Here is a 22,748-nt window from a genome sequence, read left to right as displayed (position 1 = left end):
ACTGCAGCTGTTCTGGAGTGGCAGTCCAAGCCATAGATACAGAAACAGATACAAATCAGAGAGACTGTTTTTGGAATCTTCCTTAGCATTATTAAATTTTTCTAACCAAAATTCATATACATCACAATGCCAAAAATCTCAGAGACCATCTTTATCAAATCTTCAGCAAAATTCCACCATTGCACCATAGAGGGTGTCAGTTAGAACTGTAGGAGGCTGCCTTTTGAAATTAATCTGTCTTCCTGCTGGTGTGTCTGTGCGCATGTGATAAGTTTTTCTTTGTGCCTCTGAAGATGTCTTGGTGACCAAGGCCAAATATTGGCTTATAATTAAGAAATAAAATTTAATTAGTTAACTATTACTTTTAGACATGTATTTTCTTCATTAAATATCAGTATGAACATGCTCAGTGAGCAATGTTTTCTTTGGACACCTAACTCCAAATTCATTAATTGCTGTCCATCAGCCTTACATAATTTCTTCTGTCCATTGAATTCAGTCTAAAGGTCTACAACCAATATCCCCTCTAATTTTTGTCAGCCCATGTGCATGTCATAAATGTTTTGTGCACAAAAGTCCAGTCTCAGACTCAATGTGTGTACTAGCCTGTGCTCACAATAGCAAAAGTCACAAGCTAGAAATTCTTAATTTGATATGCCTAAAATTGGTGTATTACATATTAACATAAATAACATTTTTTATGAAAAATAACTATATTTTCAAATACCATCTTAGTATTATACTGAATATAGTTTTGAACCTTGTGGACCCCCTGAAAGGATCTTGAGGACTCCCAGGGATTCACAGATGACACTTTGAGAAATACTGGGTTAGAATAATATTGGAATGGTGACATTCGAGAAATTTGAAATAAAATAATTGATTTATCATATAATTCATTTTTATAGGATTTTAAAAATTATTGACAAATTAGAAATTCAGAAAGTAAAAAATTTGTGTGCACATTAGATGTGTGTGCTCCCTTTTTGGCTGGTGTGCCCAGCTTACGCTAAATGTTGTCTACACCCTTCACCATCCTTCTTCACAATGTACACATTAAGTCACTTTTGATCATTGCCCTCCTCATCTTGACTATCAAAACCTGGCAGCAGACCTGCAGTCTCTGCTCTCTCTCTCACCTTTATTATTTCTGATAACTAACTCATTCATATCTTCTCTTATACCATATTTTTCACCTTAAACATTAGTGTCTGCCAAAAACAATCAGCCCTCACTTTATATCTTTGCATTCTATGATTTCCAGAGTTTGATAAATTGCTTTATTTTTAACCCATCTCTCACATCAATAAGTTAAAACTGGTTTGACCGCTGTCTTGTCTATGTATAATTTGATATGTATTCCATATAGTTTTATTCAACTGATTTTCTACCATATAAGCTTTGTTTATGCTGTGTATTTTCTGTATTTAGTTTGCTATTTTTGCTGAAAACCAGTTTTTAAAATTTTTTTAAATTGATTATTCTTGCTTCTTTTTGCACTTTGTTCTTTTTTATTATTGATTGTCATGCCAAATTAGTTACCACAGTTATTCAATTTCATTAAAGAGTCCTGAAGTCTTGTACTGAATTTATTTAGGAGTGTAATGCTATCTGCTTTACAGAGTTCAGTTAAATATCTCTGATTTTGATATCAAGTTTAATGCCACATTATAGTTTAATGAAGATGGAATAAATGACTACAACATCTGCATAATGTTGTATTCTGGCAGTAAGCATCAGGGAAAGACATGAGTAGTTATAGCATTTAGCACTAAACATGAAGATCTGATATCTGAATTCCATATGATAATAAATGCCTACTATCTTGAATGGCAAGCAATTATGAACCCACAGAAAGTTCTACTGAAGAAGAAGTGTATGAATTTTTTTGCGTCATTAAAGAAGACAGCAACCTGAAGAAGAAGGAAAAGATAGTCTTTGTTGGTGATCTAAGTAACAGAGTAGAAAATGAATATTAGTCATATAGAAATGTGGGAAAATATGGAGTAAATATATAAATAATTATATATTTACTAATAAAAATAATGTTATTATCTTCTGGATTTCTGTTCAGAACATGGTCTACCCTTTATGAACACCTTGTTTCATCATAAAGATGTGAATTCACACTGAGAGAAGACAAAGACATAAAAAAGTCTCATTCATTATGTTATTGTTATGTTTTTGATAGTTTCACACTGATTCATAAAAGTAGAGTATACAGGGAAATTTGAAAGTGATCACCATTTAGTTTTGGTGGGATGAAATTAAGTATGAATTAAAGATGCCAAGAAATTATATTCTTGGTTTCATCCTTTATCCAAGTGTAAGCAAACAAAATTTACACATGAAGTCACTTCACGGCTAGGTTACTTGTATATATAAGAGACTAAAGACTTGACATAATTGGGAAGGGTCACTATGCAGATTGGTTTCGACCTTTATTGAAGTGAAAAAAGTAAAGGGCTGCTCATCGTAGGCCTAGAGTAGTTAGTATAGTGGGTGCAAGAGAGCCTAATAGTATTAGGAGAAAGAAAATACAGTACGAGAGAGAGAGAAAAGGCCTCAGCTCTTTTATATCATCATATAGTTGAAGGTTATCAGTTTTCCTTTTCACCAATCTCATGTAGATGAACAACCAAAAGACCAATTGTGAAACTAAAGCACAATGATGACTGATAGCCAGGTGGTTAGCCTTATCTTAGTTAACTGCCTTGAGTTGGCTTTCTCTGCCTGGTATTTCTCTCCAGTCATCCCTGCAATTGACCATAAAACTCATTGAATTCAGAAGATGAAACTATTTAAAAAAACCTCTCATAGCAAAAATAGACAGAATTTTATCTCCTCCTGGTGAATATTGCATAATGTTATAAAAGAGACATTTTGTTATAAAGAGGGATTATTTATTAATTAATTATTATCAATCCTCGTTTGTTATAAAATTTTCTCTATAATGATTATTTCTATTTCTGAGTGCTTTTATATATGCACAAGGGTTCAATTCCGATTGATACAATGAAAAAAGGTTTCTTCTACTGCTTTATCTAAGTTGCTAAATTCCCTCTCCTTTTCCAATAGAAATAACATATAGATCCGGCGTCCCTTAAAACAGATGAAATTTTCCAATCAGCCTTTCCTCGAACATTCCTATAGAACGTCAATTTCAATATTTTCTTTTATTTACCAATATTTATTTACAGTCTTAACTCCTCCACTTTAAAGGCTGACAATTCTATAATTCCTTTTTTAGAATCTTCTGTTAGTATTCCTCCCACTGACACATACAACTAAATAAACTTCATAAGAACAAAATTCCTCCATCTGCGTTCTTAAACTTCCATTAGCTCTCTCTCGTTTTTTCTCTGTTACTTCTATACCAAATGCTCTCTTGTTGTTTTCGTTTCCTCAATACTGAACGCTCTCTCTGTCAGCTGTCAATCACCCATCAAACTCCTCGCTGAGCATGCACACTCCATGAAAGTGGCAAGCAAGAAGTTAGGTATAATGGCTGACGTGTTGTCTCCATTATTTTACGAGAATATCTTTACATAACACAGCACTTAATAATTTTTAACCACAATAAAATTTCTGAAAGTAACACAACTATCCAAATCCAGTAAGTACATAAATTTTTTTAAATGTTTCACATTTCATTTTGAGAAAATAACATCAATAATGGGCACATCGCAAATGCCAACAATACATATTATGAAACCAAAAGTAATGTACTAGCATAAACAATTTGTAAAAATATTCATAATTTTAAATTATGACTGTTTTTACAATAATATTGATGATCTACACCAGCGCTTCCCAAACTATGGGCCACGGCTCCCTTGGGGGCCATAGGTTTTGTCAAGGGAGCCTGTGAAATAATGAAAACAAATTTAAAATCTTTTAAGACTAAGTAGATTTTTTTTATCTTAAAAGAAACGTATTAAATTTTTATAATTTATTATTTCTTTTTTGTTATTTTTTATATTTTAATGGAAAAAAATCACACATTGGTTCACAAATTTTACTTCCTGTGTATTTCGGCGCTTAATGAATATTAGTAAATATATGTTTATTCATATAAGTTTCATTTCAAAACAGAAATCTAAGAATTGCAGTTTCAAATATTTCACCAGATATTGGGGTAGCAATATTGAAACACATCCATCCATCGCATTAAATTGTTATTAAACTTCTTTTATGTTTTTAATTCTTTATTAATAATCGTTTTACGTTTCATGTGTTTGTACTTCAAATGTACAATAACAATATATCTATCTATATAAAATATGAAATGATGTGCCATGTCAAATGTGTATGCAAAATGCTAAAAATGTAATATTTGCATTTGATTTTTGCAATATTCGCTGTGTATGTTTTGTATTGAATATAAATACAACAAATATTATAATGTTATATGTCTATATTACGATTGTGTTTCGAGGGGGGGGGGGGAACCGTGAAATATTTTAATTTTTCCAAAGGGGACCCTGGCATCCAGAAATTTGGGAAGCACTGGTCTACACCACCTAGCTAAAAAATTAATATAGCTTAAAATGCTTTTTTCTAAAAAAAAAAAAAAAAAAAAAAAAAAAAAAAAAAAATTGTCTGACTGAACAATAAAATTTCCACAGTACAATGTTATGAAGCATTTGGATGTCATATTGCTGGTTTTCAAATCCATGTTTTTTTTAACCTTCCATAAATGGTATTTTAATTTATAAAAATCAAAATTTTCTTTCCATGGTGGGTACTGCAAAAAAAGAACTGTTCTGTTGTAAGTAATTGAATGTTACATAATCTGTTCCAAATACACAGGGCAAGAGGGCAGCTGTAGAATGCATAGCCTACTGTTGTACATGAAGACAAAAGTTCTAGATCTGAAGTGAGTACTTTGAAAGATTGCAAATGAGACAAGTGATAGAACAGTGGTAGAGAAAGGTAGAATAGTAATTCTCGATGAGTGGAATATCTCATAGTACTCACATATAAAAAGGGAAATAAAGCTCAATGGGAGAAATGAACGAATGTGAGAATCATCACTACTGAGTGTCCCATCTAAAATTTATGCAATCCTATTTGAGAATAGGATAAGAAAATGTGACACTTTGTATCAACACTAGTTTTGTTGATATATATTTGACTGCACTGCACTGGTGAGAACTAATGCACATGTGATCATTGGTCTCGCCAGTGCAATGCAGTCAAATCGCAAACCGAAGTCAGCGGGTGCTTGCATCTGGCTAATATTAAAAATGAGAGAAAAAGAAAATACCTATTTTGAGGCATTCAAAGTACTTAAGGATTACACAGAAATATTGAGTCCCTTAGGACCTACTGCAGGGATTTCATTTGGTGGAGATTTTAGAAGAAAATATTTTGGAAAGTGATAAAATATGGCAGCACAAGTTAAGAACAACTTATTCCAAAGTACCACCTGTCAGTTTGTGAAGGCTCAGCAGTACAATAATTTTGTCTTTTGGTTTAGAAGCTTTCACCATAGTGCTAAGAAGAAGATTGATTTATGGTCAGCATGCAAAAAAAGAATGCATACTTAAAGAAAATCTTAAAATGCAGTTTTATCTTCATCAAGCAGCTCCCATAATAGATCCATGTACAAGTACAGCAGTGTTAACTTGAACTGACCATCAAAACTTTAAACAATTTTTAACACTTTTACATTAAGTATTAGCAGCTGAAATTTTGTGATCATTTCTAGATGAGCTCCTTAGCAAGAAAATATCATTTGAGGTTTTGACCCAACAAACCAGACCATGTTGAAGCAATACAGAACAGCATTCAATCTGTTATTAAGTGAGTCGCTCTTTTATTGAATTTAAATGCAGTAGTATATGAACATTCTGAAGTAGCAATGAGAGCAAACATAAAATACCAATTGTACAAAGTTTCTACAAGTCAATGATGATATATTTTTCCAACCAAGAAATCAGGTACACAAACATGAAATCCAGAGTATATTAAAATATGGTGATGTCATTTTTCTCTCTAGTTGAAAAACATCACTTCATTCACTGAGACATCTCTCAGTAATACATGTCTAGCTTCTGCAGATGAAACCTCAAATAAAGTTTGAAACTGTTCTGGACATGGATCTTCACCATAATATGTAGCTTATACATGCCTGAAAATAAGTTGTCCTATGCGTTATAGATAAGTGGACAAATTAATGTGAAGTAAGTTGCATAAATCCATCTATATAAATGAGAAAGCAGTCAAATGCTTTCTCATAGTTGGCATTCTGATATAGCCAATCAACTATGAGTTATCTAGCAATCAATGTGTTAAATTCAGTGTTAGGACACTCACTCACCACTCTTCAAGCAAAAAATCTAGTCTCAAAACCTCACTTGCCAACTGTGAACTAACCTCTGCAAATTAATAGTATGCAATACCCAATGAGTATTGCATAGATCTGACACCAGCTTGGCCACTCTTATCAGGACCCTCTCCACCACTTCCTGATCCACCAAGAAACCCAGGTGACCAAATTTGTGTACAGTAGTCAAGATCAAGACAAATTATACCTTATAAAGAAGGATAATAATTTCCCTATCTTCACTTGTTAATGTGTTTTTCGAAACATAAGAAATCCTTTGGGCTATTTTGCCAACTTTTGCAATATGCCGTCTGAACTTCAGATCTCTATCTACCATTATCCCCAAACCTTAGCCTCATCAATTTCCTGCAATCGAATACCATCCATAATATAGGATGAAAAGATAGCACAGTATGCAATATTTTCATCCCAAAGTACATAACTTTACATTTTACAACATTAAACTGAAAACCATTATTCTTTGCCCACAATGCCAATTGCTTTAAATCATCCTGCAATATTTTCTTCCTTCAACTGTTGCCTTTTCCAGTTATGCATCATCAACAAGCAACTGAATACTTCCCTCTTAAATCATTTCCTATATTATTAATATACAAATATACAAAGTTAAATGAAAGAATAGTGGCCCTAGTACAGAGCTTTCAGGCACTCCAACTAGACATCCTTATTTGCATAGATCTACTCCACCTTATGAGGTGCTATCAAAAAGAAACGACTGTGATGGATACTTGATGACAGATCAAGTTACAGTATCACGCTGCCAGGTGTCAAGGGCATAGACATTGTTGAGTCAGCATGCCACATGGAATCAATTAGTGTTTTCTTCAGGATTTATTACTGAATCTCCAAGGTTTGGTTTTTGTTTTCAAACTCTTTCGTTTTTTCTTCAATGATGTTTGTGTATTTTGGTCTACAGTTCACCTCTGGAAGCTGTTCAACGTTGATTCATTTTAAAACTTTCTTAAACACTTCTTTTTGATATGAAATTTAATTTTATCTCATTCAAACCTAAATAGTGATTGCTTCCTATTTCAGATTTTCTATATACTCTTGTGTCCTGAACCAGTGGGAAAACATCGCTATCAACTATAACATAGTCAATGAGAATTTTGTTATTTCTTAAATCTTCTCTCCATGTGAATTTGTGCATATTTTTATATTGGAACATGGTATTAGTAATCCCTAATCTATGTCATGAACAGAAATCAAAGAGGTGTTTACCATTATTATTAGCTTCATGCTTTTCTCCAAATTTTCCCAAAACATTTCTGTATATCTGGTGATCATGTGATATGTTGTTTAGATCTCTAACAATGACCAAATTTTCCTTTTTCATTGAGCCAACTGCCCGCTCTAATGCCTCAAAAAATTCCTCAATTTCTTGTTAGAACCTTCTGTGGGACCATAAGCTAAAATAAGTCTCATTGTCCAGTTCCCCATTCTCATATTGGCCCACATCACTCTACTTGATATTGTCTGCCATTCAAGAAAATTATTATCATATTTAGTGTTTAATACTATAGTTACTCCCTCTTTTCTCCAATTGTCATTGCCTGAATATAACATTTTGTATTAGTTTCTTAGAAAGATCTCACCTGTTTTTGTCTTCTTTGTTTTGGTAACACCTATTATGTCGATTTGGTACTTATCCAATTCTTCTGCTAGTTTCATTTCCTTTCCATTGATTTTTCTTATGTTGATGGTGCCAATCTTGATCTCTGCTAATGTTGAGTTGGAATTTGTTCCAGTAGATGACTTTTTGCTGTTTTTCCTGGTTCCCCAATGAAAGCAACAAGGGCCTTGTTTAACCGGTTGATGTCCTAGCCACAATGAAATTCCATTTCATGGTGGCTAGGACATAGTGGTATATTAACAATCCATTTGTGGCCTAATCAAAACCTTATACAACGGAATCTCCCTACTTCTACACGTCAGTGTCCTCTGCATCATTCCCAGAAGCCTTTGTGCTGTCTTCACCATTTTGGCAATGTGTCCCCTAAATTTTAGATCCTTATCCACCTATCACCCCAAGATCTCTTATTTCCTCTACCTCCAACAATATATTCTCACCAAGCATAAATTCTGCATCCCATCTTTGTTTTCCAAATTTTAAAACCTTACATTTTGCAACATTGAACTGGCATCCCCATTTCCGTGCCCAATCAATCAGTCTATTCAAGTCCTCCTGTAAGGCCACAACATCTTCACTACACTTCATAGTTCTTCCCAACTTTGCATCATCTGCAAACAACTGAATATCTCAATCCAAATCTTCACCTATATCATTAATATACAAGTTAAATATACAGCAATGGACCTAAAACAGACCCCTCAGGCACTCCACTAGTGACTTTCCTTTTCCTGGATATCGCTCCCCTATACACAACTTGTTGATACCTATCAGATAGCCAGTCTCCAATCCAATGCACCAATCTAATATCCAACCCCATCTGCTCTAGTTTGACTGTCAACCAATCATGAGGTACTCTATCAAAAGCCTTTACGAAATCCAAGTATGTTACTGTGTATCCTTTTCCTCTGTCCAAGGAAGCAGTCACTTTATTGTAATAAGTAAGTAGATTACTAAAACATGACCTACCTTTAGCAAATCCATGCTGTCCATCAAAGAAAATACCATTGTTATCAACCCAACTCTGGATTCTAGTTCTCACAAGCTTCTTCGACAACTTAACCACAACACCTGACACACAGATAGGCCTATAGTTTCGATATGCTTGAGTTCGATCACCAGCTTTATGAAGTGGCACAATTGTGCCCTCCTTCCACTCCTTAGGAACTTGACCGAGTGAAAGACTCGTATTACAAAAATATGTCAAGGCAGATGTCAACTCCCTGGCACATTCTTTCACATACGTGGTGTATATGAAATATATACACCACGTATATGATGTATATATGGTGTATATGAATACGTAGTGATATATTATCAAGTTCCCACAGCCTTATTAACATCTAGTTTACTCAACTTCCTATACACCTCTTGCTCACCTAGAGTCAGTCTCTCCTCTGCATCATCAACTGCTCTCAATCCCTCCATGAAGTCGCATTCACAAGATGGAAAGATCTTTATGAACTGCTCATTAAGTATCTCCACCACACATTCTGCATCAGCTGTCTTAATACCATTTTCTCCAACCAATGTCATCCTTCCATAATTATTCTTTCTTTTGCTGGCTACATGATTGAGAAGATGTAATTTGCAGAGTCTGGTGGAAAGGAGGAAGAGGGGAGATATGATAGAGACCTACAAGTTGGTAAGGGGTTGTTATAGGATCAATGTTGGAGAAGTTTTACAGAGAATAGTGGGAGATCATGGGAGAACCAGAGGTCATCCCTGGAAACTGTATAAAGAGGGTGTGAGTAGTGGAGTGAGAGGCAGGTTTTTTCGTGCAGAGTTGTGAATGATAGGAATGCCTTGCCGAGAATGTGGTGTCTGCAAAGAGTTTGAATATGTTTAAAACACGGTATGATGTACTGTGTGTGTGATGAAAGGACCTCTCAGATGAGTCTTTGACTCCATGAGGTCTTGGGGTGGTAATAATAATAATAATATTATATTAAGGAGGATTAAATTACAGTTATTAACATCAGTACAATTAAAGCTAAAGATTTTCCTTTGACATGTTCTGTTCATGGCTTGGTTGGTGTATACTTTATTTGGCACAAAGACAACACAGGTCATACTGTGCCATGCCAAAGGTTACAACTAAGTAGTTACAGAAAATTGTAAACAATATGTCTGTACAAAAATCTAGTTCCACAAAGCAGCATCTACAGATAAACAGAACTGTTGCAGTGGTCACAGTAACACTCAAGGTCAGAAGTTATTACGGTGGTACAAAAATAATTAACAATATAAGTTAATACACAAAAATACGTAACACCAAGCCAAGGAATGCAGTATCTACATATATTAAAATCATAACAGGTGCTTTTACAGCAGCAGAAAAATAGGCAAAAATCAATTATTATACAATATGCATGGATGAAAATTAAATTTAGCAATACATATAAACAGAAATACTAGAAGGCACACAAATCGACAAGTTGTCCTACAGCAATACATGATTAGACAAAAAATAAACTAGTAAATAAAATGCATATACAAAATTTAAGTTAAACAATGCAGTATCTGCATACACTCATGAGCAGTTGAATTGGAGATACCTGCCATGTTAGTGAAATGGTGCTGTAGTCGCCCCGGTGAATGGAATAGTGGCGCGTGATGAGGATGTCGTCAGACCTTGTACTGACCATCTGAGTAATATTCGAGCACAGAATGGGGAAGACTCGAGATCTCGGCAAATTCGATCGTGGCCAGATGTATGGGGCACTCCATCTCCGAAGTCGTGCAGGCACTGGACTTTTCACGGGCCACTGTATCAAGAGTGTACTGTGAGTACATGAAATAGGATAAAATTACAGCCGCTAGGGAAAACTGCCGTGGTGTACAACGTGTCAATGACATCGGACGCCGTCGTCTAGCTTGGATGGTAACGGTGGATAGATGGGTCACAGTGCCGCAGATCACTCTCCAATTCAATGCTGGACAACAATGACGTGTGAGTTGCCACACCATCCAGATCCATCTCCTTGCTATGGAGTACAGAAGCCACCACCCAACTAGGGTATCTCTGCTCACTGCACATCACAAGGCACAACGATTAGCATGGGTGCAGGAACACTGCCATTGGACCCTCGACGCATGGAAAAAGGTCGCCTGGACTGGTAGGTCAAGGTACATGCCGATGGCAGGGTACGAGTGTGTTGCCAAGCACATGAAGCGATGGTCCCAGCAGGATACAGTTCAGGCCAGTGGTGGTGGTATCCTCGTATGGGGACTGTTTACATCTGGATGAAATGGGTCCCCTGGTACATCTACCATTGTTCCTCACCGGCGAACGATACAAGGACCTGCTGTCAGATCATGTGCATCCATTTCTGCGCCTATAGCACCCTGCAGGAAACCTGTACCTACAGCAAGACAATGCACCATCCCACTGCTCCCGAATTATGGCTGAGTGGGTGAATGAACACTCCATGGACATGAGGATGCTTGGCTGGCCCCGAAGTCCCCTGACCTCAATTCTATTGAACACATCTGGGATATTGTCCAGTGAGATATACGTGCCCTGGACCCTGCTCCGACCAATCTCCGTGCATTGTGGGCTTCCATGCAGCGGTCATGGATCAGTTTGGCTTCCCCAACACTTCCGGTGCTTTGTGGAGTCCATGCCATGCTGCATCGCCTTAGTCATCAAGGCAAAAGGGGTGCTACCTGCTACTAGGTAGGTATCTCTAATTCAACTGCTCATGAGTGTATAAACAAAAATATTGTAGAAGTTTCAGCAGTACATAAATAGATAACAGTACAGGTTAACATATGCATATACAAAACAAGTCAAGGAAAGCAGTATCTACATATAGTAAGATTACAACAAATGTTGTTACACTAATACATAAAGAGTCGGAAAGGAATTATTATACAGTATATGTGCATAAAAATTAAGTTTAGCATTGTGGTATTTACATATTAACAAAATTACAACAGGGTGACACAAATATACAAGATCAAGCCCTACAGTAATACATACTTGGTCAAAATTTAAACTTAATGAATGATATGTATGTATAAAAGTTAAGTTAAGCAATACAGTATTTACATACAGGGTGATTCAGAACTCTTGGGCCAAACTTTAAGGGGTGATAGAACACACCTAAACAAGTACTTTTCGTCATACAATGGATGGTCCAAACTCAAGCGGTGAAGCGCTGGTTTTTGCAGTCATCATTATTTCTACCGTGGAGTGCAAAAAGGATGGATCCTTTCACAAATCAGGAGAAGGCTGACATGCATTTCATTTATGGAGCTGTGGATGGGAATGCGAGGGAAGCCCAAAGACTGCATCGAGAGCGTTTTCTGACCAGACGCGGGCCTGATTGTAAAACCTTTCAGCGATTGCACGTTATCTGTGCGAAATGGGCTCCTTTGTCAGCAGCATGCAAGGAGTGTTAGAATGCCACGTGTTACAGAGGAAATTCTACATAGGGTTGCAGATCGTCCTGAATGTAGCATGCAAGCAATTTCCCATCCGTATGTGTGCCCCAGTCGACGGTGTGGCGAGTCCTTCGAGACGAATGATTACACCCCCTACCATGCACAGAGGATGCACGCCTTGACACCTGCAGATTACTGGCCTCGTGTGGATTTTGCACAGTGGTTCCTGCAGCAGACTGTAGTGCAGCCGGACTTTGATGCACATGTCTTATTCACTGACGAATGCACCTTTTTACATGTGAGGGCATTTTTACCCACAATTGTCATGTGTGGGCGAGCAGAAATCTGCATGCCACCACACTTCCACATTTCGGTGGTGTTTCTCCATAAATGTTTGGGCTGGAATCCTACATGACCATTTGATTGATTGGCCCATACCTTCTACCAGCACAACTGAATGGGTGAACGTACCTCGTATTTTTACAAGAGGTCTTGCCAGAATTACTGAACCCTGTTCCAGCAAACATTCAGACACGTATGTGGTTCCAACACAATGGAGTGCCACCCAATTTCAGTGTGGATTGCGGAATGCCTTGGATGCAACATTTCCAGGACGATGGATTGGTCTGGGTGGTCCCATCGCTTGGCCACCACGATCGCGTGATCTCTCATGTCTGGACTTTTTCTTATGGGGCCATATGAAAAGCCTGATCTACGATAGCCCCATCGATTCCAATGAGGACGTCATTGCCAGGATTTCTATTGCCGCTGCCGCTGTATTAGAAATGCCTGGTGTTTTCGCCAATGTACGCCAATCACTACATCGAAGGTGTGAAGCCTGCATTAATGTTGGTGGTCGCTCTTTTGAGCAGTTTCTGTAATTTGTTCAATAAAATTCTTTAATTTATGTTCTGCGATTTCTGCAATTGTTTCAAATCTCCTCTGTCATTCTTGTGTTTCTTCATTTCCTGATGCAGTAGTTGCTAACCCCTAGTGCTTCACCGCTCGAGTTCGGACCATGCATTGTATGAAGAAAAGTGCTTGTTTAGGTGTGTTCTATCACCCCTTAAAGTTTGGCCCAAGAGTTCTGAATCACCATGTATAAACAAATTTGCAGTCAAATGTGTTTGTACAAATTGATTCTTTCTAAAAGAATCAAAGAATCTGCCTGAGTCTGGTAGCATTTCCCTGAATGTATATGGCTTGGTTAGATAGGTGAAAATTTCATTTTTCTATTGTGTAAATTGTTGACACTCTACTAGAATATGATAAATAGTGAGATGCATTTTTCACATATGGGAGGGTCATCAGCTCTTAGTAAATAAGAATGTGTAAGGTGACTGTGACCTATGTGGAGCCTAGCAAGAACAACCTCATCCCTTCTCTTTGTATTGACTGGAATGCCAGTGCTTAATTTCAGGTTTAATGTCATGTAATTTGTTTGTCAATGTTTCCTGCCATGTTGACTTCCACTGAACAATTAGCTTTGATCTTATAAGCTGTCTGTAGTCTGTATATGGAACTGTCAAACAGTATGTGGGAAGGTATGAGCTGATTTAATTTTTAAAAGAGGTATACCGTGAGTAGACATATCGATACAAAATTAATAACGGAAAAAACTCACGTACAAAGATTATTTAATAGTATAATTTTCGCCTGTGTGTCACAGGCATCTTCAGTACATTAAGCTCAAATTAAACAATAACTGACAATTCCAAAAAGCGCCACCTAAGTAGCTGGTGTAAGTTATCTTACACCAGCTACTTAGGTGGCGCTTTTTTGGTATAAGTTATCTTACACCAGCTACTTACGTGGTGCTTTTTGGTGTAAGTTATCTTACACCAGCTACTTAGGTGGCGCTTTTTTGGAATTGTCAGTTATTGTTTAATTTGAGCTTAATGTACTGAAGATGCCTGTGACACACAGGCGAAAATTATACTATTAAATAATCTTTGTACGTGAGTTTTTTCCGTTATTAATTTTGTATCGATGAGCTGATTTAGCAGCTGCATCTGCAGCTTCATTTCCCTTAATTCTGATGTGGCTGGGAATCCAGCAGAACTGAACATCAAAATTAAGGAGTTTCATTTTGTGAAACAGGTGTAGCACCTCATAAAGTACTGGATGTGGATTATACATAGAAGAGGAGATAGCCTGTATAGAGTTCAATGAGTCTGTGTAAATTATACACTTTTGGTAGCAGTTTTCTTTTATATGCACTAGTGCAAGCTGAATGGCATGTAACTCTGCTGTATAATTACTACAGTCTGGTGGGATCTGATTTAAGATAATAATGTCAGGAAACAGATAATAATGTGATAATAATGTTAGAAAACAGGAGTAGCCATAGTATTCGTAACACAAAATACGAAGCTGATCTTCTTGAATGGCAGTCAGTCTCAAGTAGAGTAATGTGGGCAAATATGAGAATGGGGAACTGGACAATGAGACTTATTTGTGCCTATGGTCCCACAGAACGTTCTACTAAGGTAGAAGTGGAGGAATTTTTTGAGGCTTTACAAAAAGCAACTAACACAATGAAAAAGGAAAAGTTGGTCCTTGTTGGGGATCTAAATAGCAGAGTAGGAAATGATTGTGAGACATACAAAAATAATTTGGAGAAAAGAGCAAAGCTAATAATAATGGCAAATATCTGCTGGATTTCTGCTCAGGACATGGACTTGTTATTACTAACACCATGTTGCAACATAAAAATGTGCACAAATTCACATGGAGAGAAGAGGCAAGGAATAACAAAAGTCTCATAGACTATTATTGTTGATAGTGATGTTTTCTCCCTGGTGCAGGACACCTGTACAGAGGATTTGAAATTGGAAGTGATCACTATTTAGTCTTGAGTAGGATAAAACTGAATTTCATGTTGAAAAGAATAACATGTAAGAAAGTTTTAAAGCGAATAAAAGTTGAGCTGCTCTGAGATGTGAACTGTAGACTAAAATACAGAAAGATTATTGAAGAAAAAATGAAAGAGTTTGAGAACAGGAATCAAACCTTGGAGATTCAATGGCAAACTCTGAAGAAAACATTGATTGATTCTGCCAGAGAGGCATGTGGTGAGGTTGTGTGCAAGGATAAAAAAATCAGAACTCCCTGGTGGACAGAGGAAGTTAAAGAGGCAGTGAAGGAAAAGAAGAAAGCATATCAAAAGTTCCTGTCAAATAAGTCAGCTTGTACTCTTAGAGAATACAGAGACAAATGGAAGAATGCTAAACACTGTGTAAAACTAGCTAAACAAAAGTCATGGGAGGACTTTGGCAAGATCTTAGAAAATAAATATCAAGAAGGTGGTAAGATATTCTGGAGGTTGTTGAAGAAGCTTAGAAATGGAGGATAGAGTGCTGTAAAAGGAGTTAGAGATGATAAAAGTGAAATGAAAACGGGAGAAAAATATATCCTTGAAGTTTGGAATAATTACTTTGAAAGGCTGTTAAATGAAACAATCAGTGATGATAGCACAGTGGTAAAAAAACACTAACCAGGCATGCAGTCAGGAATTCATATCCATACTTGAAGTAGAAAAAGCCATCAAAGGCTTGAAATGTGGAAAGGCAGCAGGAGTAGATGATATTCGACCAGAAATGCTGAAGTATGGTGGTATAAAAGTCTTACAGTGGCTGCACTGCATAGTTCAGAAAACCTGGACAGAGGAATGAATTCCCAATGATTGGAGTAGAGCTCTCATAGTATCCATATATAAAAAGGGAAATAACACTGAATGTGAGAATTACAGAGGTATTTCCCTACTGAGTGTTCTTGGCAAAATCTATATAAATATACTTGAGAAACGGTTGAGAAGAATTGTGGAAGAAAAGCTTGGTGAAGAACAAGCTGGATTCAGGCCAAATAGAGGCTGTCAGGATCAGATCTTCATTTTACGACAAATAGTCGAGAAAGCATGTGAATATAACAACGATCTGTATTTAAGTTTTGTCGATTTGGAAAAGGCTTATGACAAGGTGCGAAGAGAGAAGCTATTCAATACGCTACAGTTATATGGTGTCAATGGGGCATTATATCAAGCAATACTTAGTCTTTATTTGAGTTGTAAATCAGCAGTTAGAATTGAAGGAAGTACAGGAAGATGGTTTAATGTTAAATCTGGTGTGAGACAAGGATTTACATTATACCCTCTGTTATTCATTATCTATATGGATCACATTATGAAGGAAAGTGGTATTAAACATGATATCAAAATTGGAGATGTTAATGTCAGCTCTTTGCTTTATGCAGATGATGTTATACTTCTAAATAAATCCGCTACAAGTCTGCAAGACTCTCTCTGACTAAATTGAATAACTGTTGTAATAGATATGGTATGAAGGTCAGCAATAAAAAGACAAAGACAACGAAAATAGGCAGAATCATTGAAAATGTCAACTGTGTTGTGAATGGAGAACCTGTGGAACAAGTAAAACATTTCAGCTACTTAGGCATGATTTTTACTGAAGATGGTAAATTAAATATAGAAATAGACAACAGAATCTGCAAAGCTGGTAGTGGGAAGTCAATTGAATAAATTCATTTGGAATAAGAGAGAAATTAGTCGGAACACTAAATTAGTTGTATTCAAGACAGTGTTCGAACCAGTTTTAACTTATGGATATGAGAGCTGGGTCAGAAGTAAAACACTTGACCAAAGACTAGAGACCGCAGATATGAGAGTCCTGAGAAAGATTATAGGCATGAGCAAATGGCATCAATGGCAATATCATATTAAAAACGAGGATATTAGGAAGGAACTTGACATTGTCAGCATCCAGGAATGCGTTAGCATAGCTAATCTGAGGTGGTATGGTCACTTAAACAGAATGGGAAAGGGAAAGATCAGCAAAACAAGTGTTCTCTGCCAGACTGGCATGAAAAAGACCCAGACCAAGATATAGGTTGGTTGAGACAGTAAAAAGTGTCTTAGAAGACAGAAATATAAGATCTGATAATGTTGGAGTCTTGACAAGTAACAGACTGATTTGGAGGAAAATTGTAGATAGGAAGTTAGTAATGATGTAATTTTTTTCATGTAGTACTATCATATCCTGTTCACCCTTTGAGGGTGCATGGCATGAATTTGATGATGATGATGATGATGATGTCAGTAAACACAGCAGTACAGCCAACAGAGGTATTAGTTCTTGAACCATCAGTATAGATGGGTAAGAAATCAGCGTGTGCTACTACTTTGTGTGCATTAAACAATTGCAGGTAGATGGAGTATGAGATTTCTGTATCTGACAAAGTGAGAGGTTGCAGGATGGTGTGCAAACCTGCAATGGACGGATGCTATTATGTTTAGTGTAGCTAATGTTGTTGTCAACATTTATACTAACAGCTTGCACAGTTTCTTTATTTCTGCATTGGGAAGCTCAATATCACACACGTCAAATTGCTATACAATCTTTTGGTATGCGTGTTAAAGTATGCGGAGAGATTTTATTTTTAGGGCATAATTAAGGGATAACTGTTTCCACCGAAGTGATAGAGCTGGTTCATTTGCTTCAACATAAAGACCTTGAGTGGGTGATGTGCGAAAGGCAGTAGCAATCCGTATACCCTGATGATGGATGGAATCCAACCATCGTAGGTTACTCTGTCTTGCAGAACCATATACTTGGACACATAATCCAGCTTTGAACGTATAAGTGCATGATAAAGATGGAGCAATGAAGCTTGATCAGCACCCCGCTCGGTTGAGGATAGAGTTCGAAGGTGGTTCAAAGTTTTTTTTGCACTTTTCTGTTAGTTGACAAATGTGTGCTAGAAATGTAAGTTTTCTGTCAAAGATGAGTCCCAAGAACTTGGTGTCTGTAGCTACTGGAATAATAGTATGTCCCATTCATAATTCAGGATCTGGGTGATGAGTACGTTTTCGATAGAAGTGTACACAGACAATTTTTTCTGTTGAAAACCTAATCCCATTATTAAGAGCCCACAGAGAGACATGATCAATTGCTTGCTGATGTTGTCTTTCAGTTACCCTTGTGTTATGTGAGTGACAGTAAATTGTGAAGTTATCAACATATAGAGCATTGTCTACATTGAGAGGAAGCTGTTCAGTGATTGAGTTAATTTTAATTGCCAGAAGGGTCACACTTAAGACACAGCCTTGGGGAACACCCTTAGAGATAGTGTTCTTCTTACTCTGACTTAGAAAGTTCACCTGGACAGAGAGTTTTTAATAAATACAGGGAGGTGTCCTTTGAGACTTAGGTTATAGAGGTCTTTTAATATGCCATATCTCCAGGCTGTGTCATAAGCTTTTTCCATGTCAAAGAAAACTGAAACTAGATGTTTTCGCTTCAGAAATGCATCTCTTATACAAGTTTCTAAACTAACCAAATGGTCTAAAGTTGAATAATGTCTACGGAAACCACACTGTGTACTAGAGAGAAGACTATTGCTTTCTAAATACCAGAGAAGTCTGGCATTAACTATTTTCTCTAGTATCTTGTGTTGGATCTTTTCCTGGTTTTGGGATAGCAATGACAATTGACTTATGCCAAGAATTTGGAAACTCTTCCTCTTCAAGTATTCTATTGTATAATAACAGAAGAAGATCCTTAGAAGATGATGGTAGATGTTTTATCATTTCATAATGGATGTCATCAGGCCCTACTGCACTAGGGTGAGATTGTAGAAGATCTCTTTTTAGTTCCTCCTTAACAGATGGCTGATTATATGGCTGAAGAATGTTGGTAGAAAAATTAAGCCTTTGTTTCTCTTTTCTGCTCTTTCAGTATTAAAAATTCAGGAGAACATGAAGCTGTTGCTGAGATTCTAGCAAAAGTTTCTCCCAAAGTGTCTGCAATAGCTTTAGGATTAGCAATAACACTTCCATTGTGATCTAAGGTGGACAAACAATGTGTACTATATCTGCCTTTCATTTTCTGGATTTTATCCCATACAATTTTTGGACTGGTCATTTGATTAATTGATGTAGTAAATTGGATCCATGATTATTTTTGACTCTTAAGTTTGATGTGGTGGGGTATCTATGAAATATGCCTCATGCTCTGTGTTGATCTTTTTTGGCTGTCTGACATTTGCATTCCACCAAGGCTTTGGATAGAATGGAAACTGAGATGATGTTTTAGGGATGGAGGCTGCTGCTGTCTGGACTCTGTTATATACTTTACTGCTTCATTGATGTATTAAGACAAATTTTGGGAACAAAAAGAAGGACTGGCTATGGGCTCTCCCCGGCTTTAGCTAACCTATATATGGAACATTTTGAAAATAATGCTTTAAACAATTATCATAAAAAACCGAAAATTTGGCTAAGCTATGTAGACAATATTTTTATCATATTGCCAGGAACAACAGAAGAACTAACTGCTTTCAAAGATTGCCTAAATAATATACACAACAACATAAAATTTACTTTGGAACAAGAAGAACATAAAAAACTTCCATTTCTTGATATCCTAATAGAAGTCAATGAAAAATATAATAAACTATCCTTCTCCATATATAGAAAACCCACCGACACAGGAAGATTTCTTAATGCGGCCTCACACCACCATCCCTCGCAAAAAATAAGTTTAATTAAAACCTTGAGGGACAGAGCTTATAATATTTCCAGCACAGAACAACAGAGAAATGAAGAATTTCAATATTTAACACAGATCCTCAAAAAAAAAAAAATGGTTATGAACCTAAGACAATAAAAAGAATCCTCAACACACACACCGACTACAAACATCTCACAAACGCAAGATTTCAAGAACGTAATCACACTTCCATACATCAAGAAACCGACAAAATGGCCAAATTACTAAACAAACATAACATTAAAGTTGCTTTTCTACCTCTGGAAAAAATTTCAAGATTTCTACATCCCCCCCCCAAACCCCAACATCATCCTTTAAAAAAACCTGGTGTTTATAAAATGCATTGTTCCTGTGGCATCTGCTACATAGTCCAGACGGGAACATCAGGGGAAATTTGCATGAACGAACACCAAAAAGACGTGCAAAAAAGAAGAGAACCCAAATCAGGCCTAGCATACCATACAACTTCCACTGGCCATAATGTACTCTGGCAAAAAACAAACATGTCTTACATTGAAAAAAAATTGTTACATAAGAAAATTTAAAGAAGCTGCAAACATGCTTAGAATTCCAACGCAATGCAACAAAAACCAGGGCCTAATTCTACATCAAGTTGGTCACCATTGATAAAAAAAAATATACCCAAGTCTCAGACAATGTGAACGTGACAGCATCCAGCATTGTTCAAACTTAGCATTGCACTGTATCTGCATTTGGATATTTAATTTAATGAACAGTGAAATGGCCACAACTGCATAGAATGAACTATTTTGAGTAATTTCTCATTTCTTGTGTTTAAACTTTTAGTTACCTTTGACCCCTGAAGATGTAAGTCGAATGACTTATGAAACTTGTCCGGTTTTTTTATTTTTTATTGTTATTTACCTTAATAAACATGTGGTCCAATTACCGGAATTATGAACTGCTAAACCATAGAAACCTATGCCTACAAAAAAAAAAGTACGTTTGATATAAATTATTAGAGTATTTGTTCTAAATTTACAATTTTGAATGTGATTACTTTATAAGTTCCTTTTTTTTTCTTGACTATATTTTTGTATGTCTTGTCACAGTATCTTTATATTATGTTACATTAATGGCAGCTGCCATAAGTCTGTTTACTGTTACATTATTGCACCTACGTTTCACACTGCATTTTACAGAATTTTGTGACATGTTGTGATTGTGGAATATTCATCAATGGTTTGTATAACATTATCAACTTCAATGCTAGCAAAACACAGAACACAGCTCCACATTATTTCCCACAAAAAAGAACCCTGTTCTTCCAATCTTACTCTTGACAATACTGAAATCTCTATTCAAGATGAGATTCACCTTCTTGGAACTCTAACCTCAAATCTCTCTTGGCACAAACCTATCACAAATATTGCCTTCTTTGCATCCATGAAATTACACTTTCACTTTTGCTCAAGACATTTAACTCCATACAGCTTTTAATGTTATTCAATTATTTTTCACAAATTATTATTATTATTATTCAGGCCTCCATGGAGTCAAAAGACTCATCCTTCCTAAGAACATAAAGTCTGTCAAGACTCATCGAGAGGAAATCCCTCCTAAGAAACACAAAGTCTATCATTCCACTCCTTAAACTCATTGACTGTTCTCGCTCTCACCACTCCATCAGGCAATGCATTCCACGGTTCAACCACCCTCCACACAAAGAAACCACTCCTCACCCTCTTGCTCACAGTTTCCTTTCGTAACTTCCAGGGATGGCCTCTTGTCATCACTCCTTCCCGCTGTTCAACCAAGCGAAAGAACTCCCCAGTGTCAACCCTGTAACCACCTCTTAACAGTTTAAAAGTCTCAGTCAAATCTGCCCAACCATTGAATACTGCTCTTATATATGAGGTGGTGCCCCTAAGAGCGCTCTGAAAATATTGGATTCTATACAGAAAAGAGCAGTTTGATTGATTGATGATCCCTCTATCGCTAATACACTCCACTCGCTTTTGCTCAGACATTCAGTATCTGCAGCCTGCATCTTCTGTACTTAATAGTTCTATGGCAGCTGTTCATCTGTTCATCAGAATTAGCATCTATAATTTCCTCACCCTGTTTCAAATCGGTTCAGATATGTGCATATTTTATATGGCTACAACCTATATAAAATAGATAAAATATTACATCCCCCTCCCCCCAATTCCTTTTACATCCAATACACTGAATTCCAACATACCCGTTCCCATCCTGTATGTTAAGGGTGCATCGGAAAAAATAGCCAAAGTTCTCTGCACATGTGATATCCATACTATTTTCAAATTTTTCATTCAGCTAGCTACTTTCATATGTTCTCCTAAAGATTGACTAAATCCTATTGAACATCTGGGAGTGTATAAAGTTACTTATGCCTGCAGTTTAGCCTACTTTGGATAGACTAGTCAGTTAACATCCACCTTGAAGAATGTAAAAATTACATTCAAGATCATCTTTATTGCAAGTTGAGATTGGCAGACCATGCTCTGGATACTCATTCACATAGGATCAGATGGAAAAAAACATTTATGTTACATAAAAGTTGTTATAGGTCTGAGAGGCTATTCTTAGAATCAGCATCAGCTATGAAGCATTCTCTCATTCTAAACAAGTATGATTGCATTAATTTACCAAAGATCTTGGAAACTATCATATTAAGCTATTTTAACACCTAATAGCTGGACTTCTCTATATTAATTTTGTAGTTATCTGACCATAGCGGGTGCCATGTAAGGACAATGGGTGTCAGTTACAATTTGAATTGTTTCTACAATTACTTGGTTTTGTGTTGCGTGCCAGTCACAGCTAT

The 22,748-nt window shown here is 36.5% G+C and overlaps 1 protein-coding gene across 4 annotated transcripts in view; it reads left to right on the top strand.

The window, feature by feature from the left end:
• Positions 1 to 22,748, top strand: part of Su(dx) (WW domain containing E3 ubiquitin protein ligase suppressor of deltex) — a 436,167-nt gene that overhangs the window by 158,241 nt on the left and 255,178 nt on the right. The window lies entirely within an intron of this gene.

This window comes from Typopeltis vanoorti, chromosome 18, assembly GCF_054136105.1.
Source record: "Typopeltis vanoorti isolate ZY-2024b chromosome 18, IOZ_Tvanoo_1.0, whole genome shotgun sequence".
NCBI lineage: Eukaryota > Metazoa > Arthropoda > Arachnida > Uropygi > Thelyphonidae > Typopeltis > Typopeltis vanoorti.
This window is presented reverse-complemented; position numbering and strand designations above follow the sequence as displayed.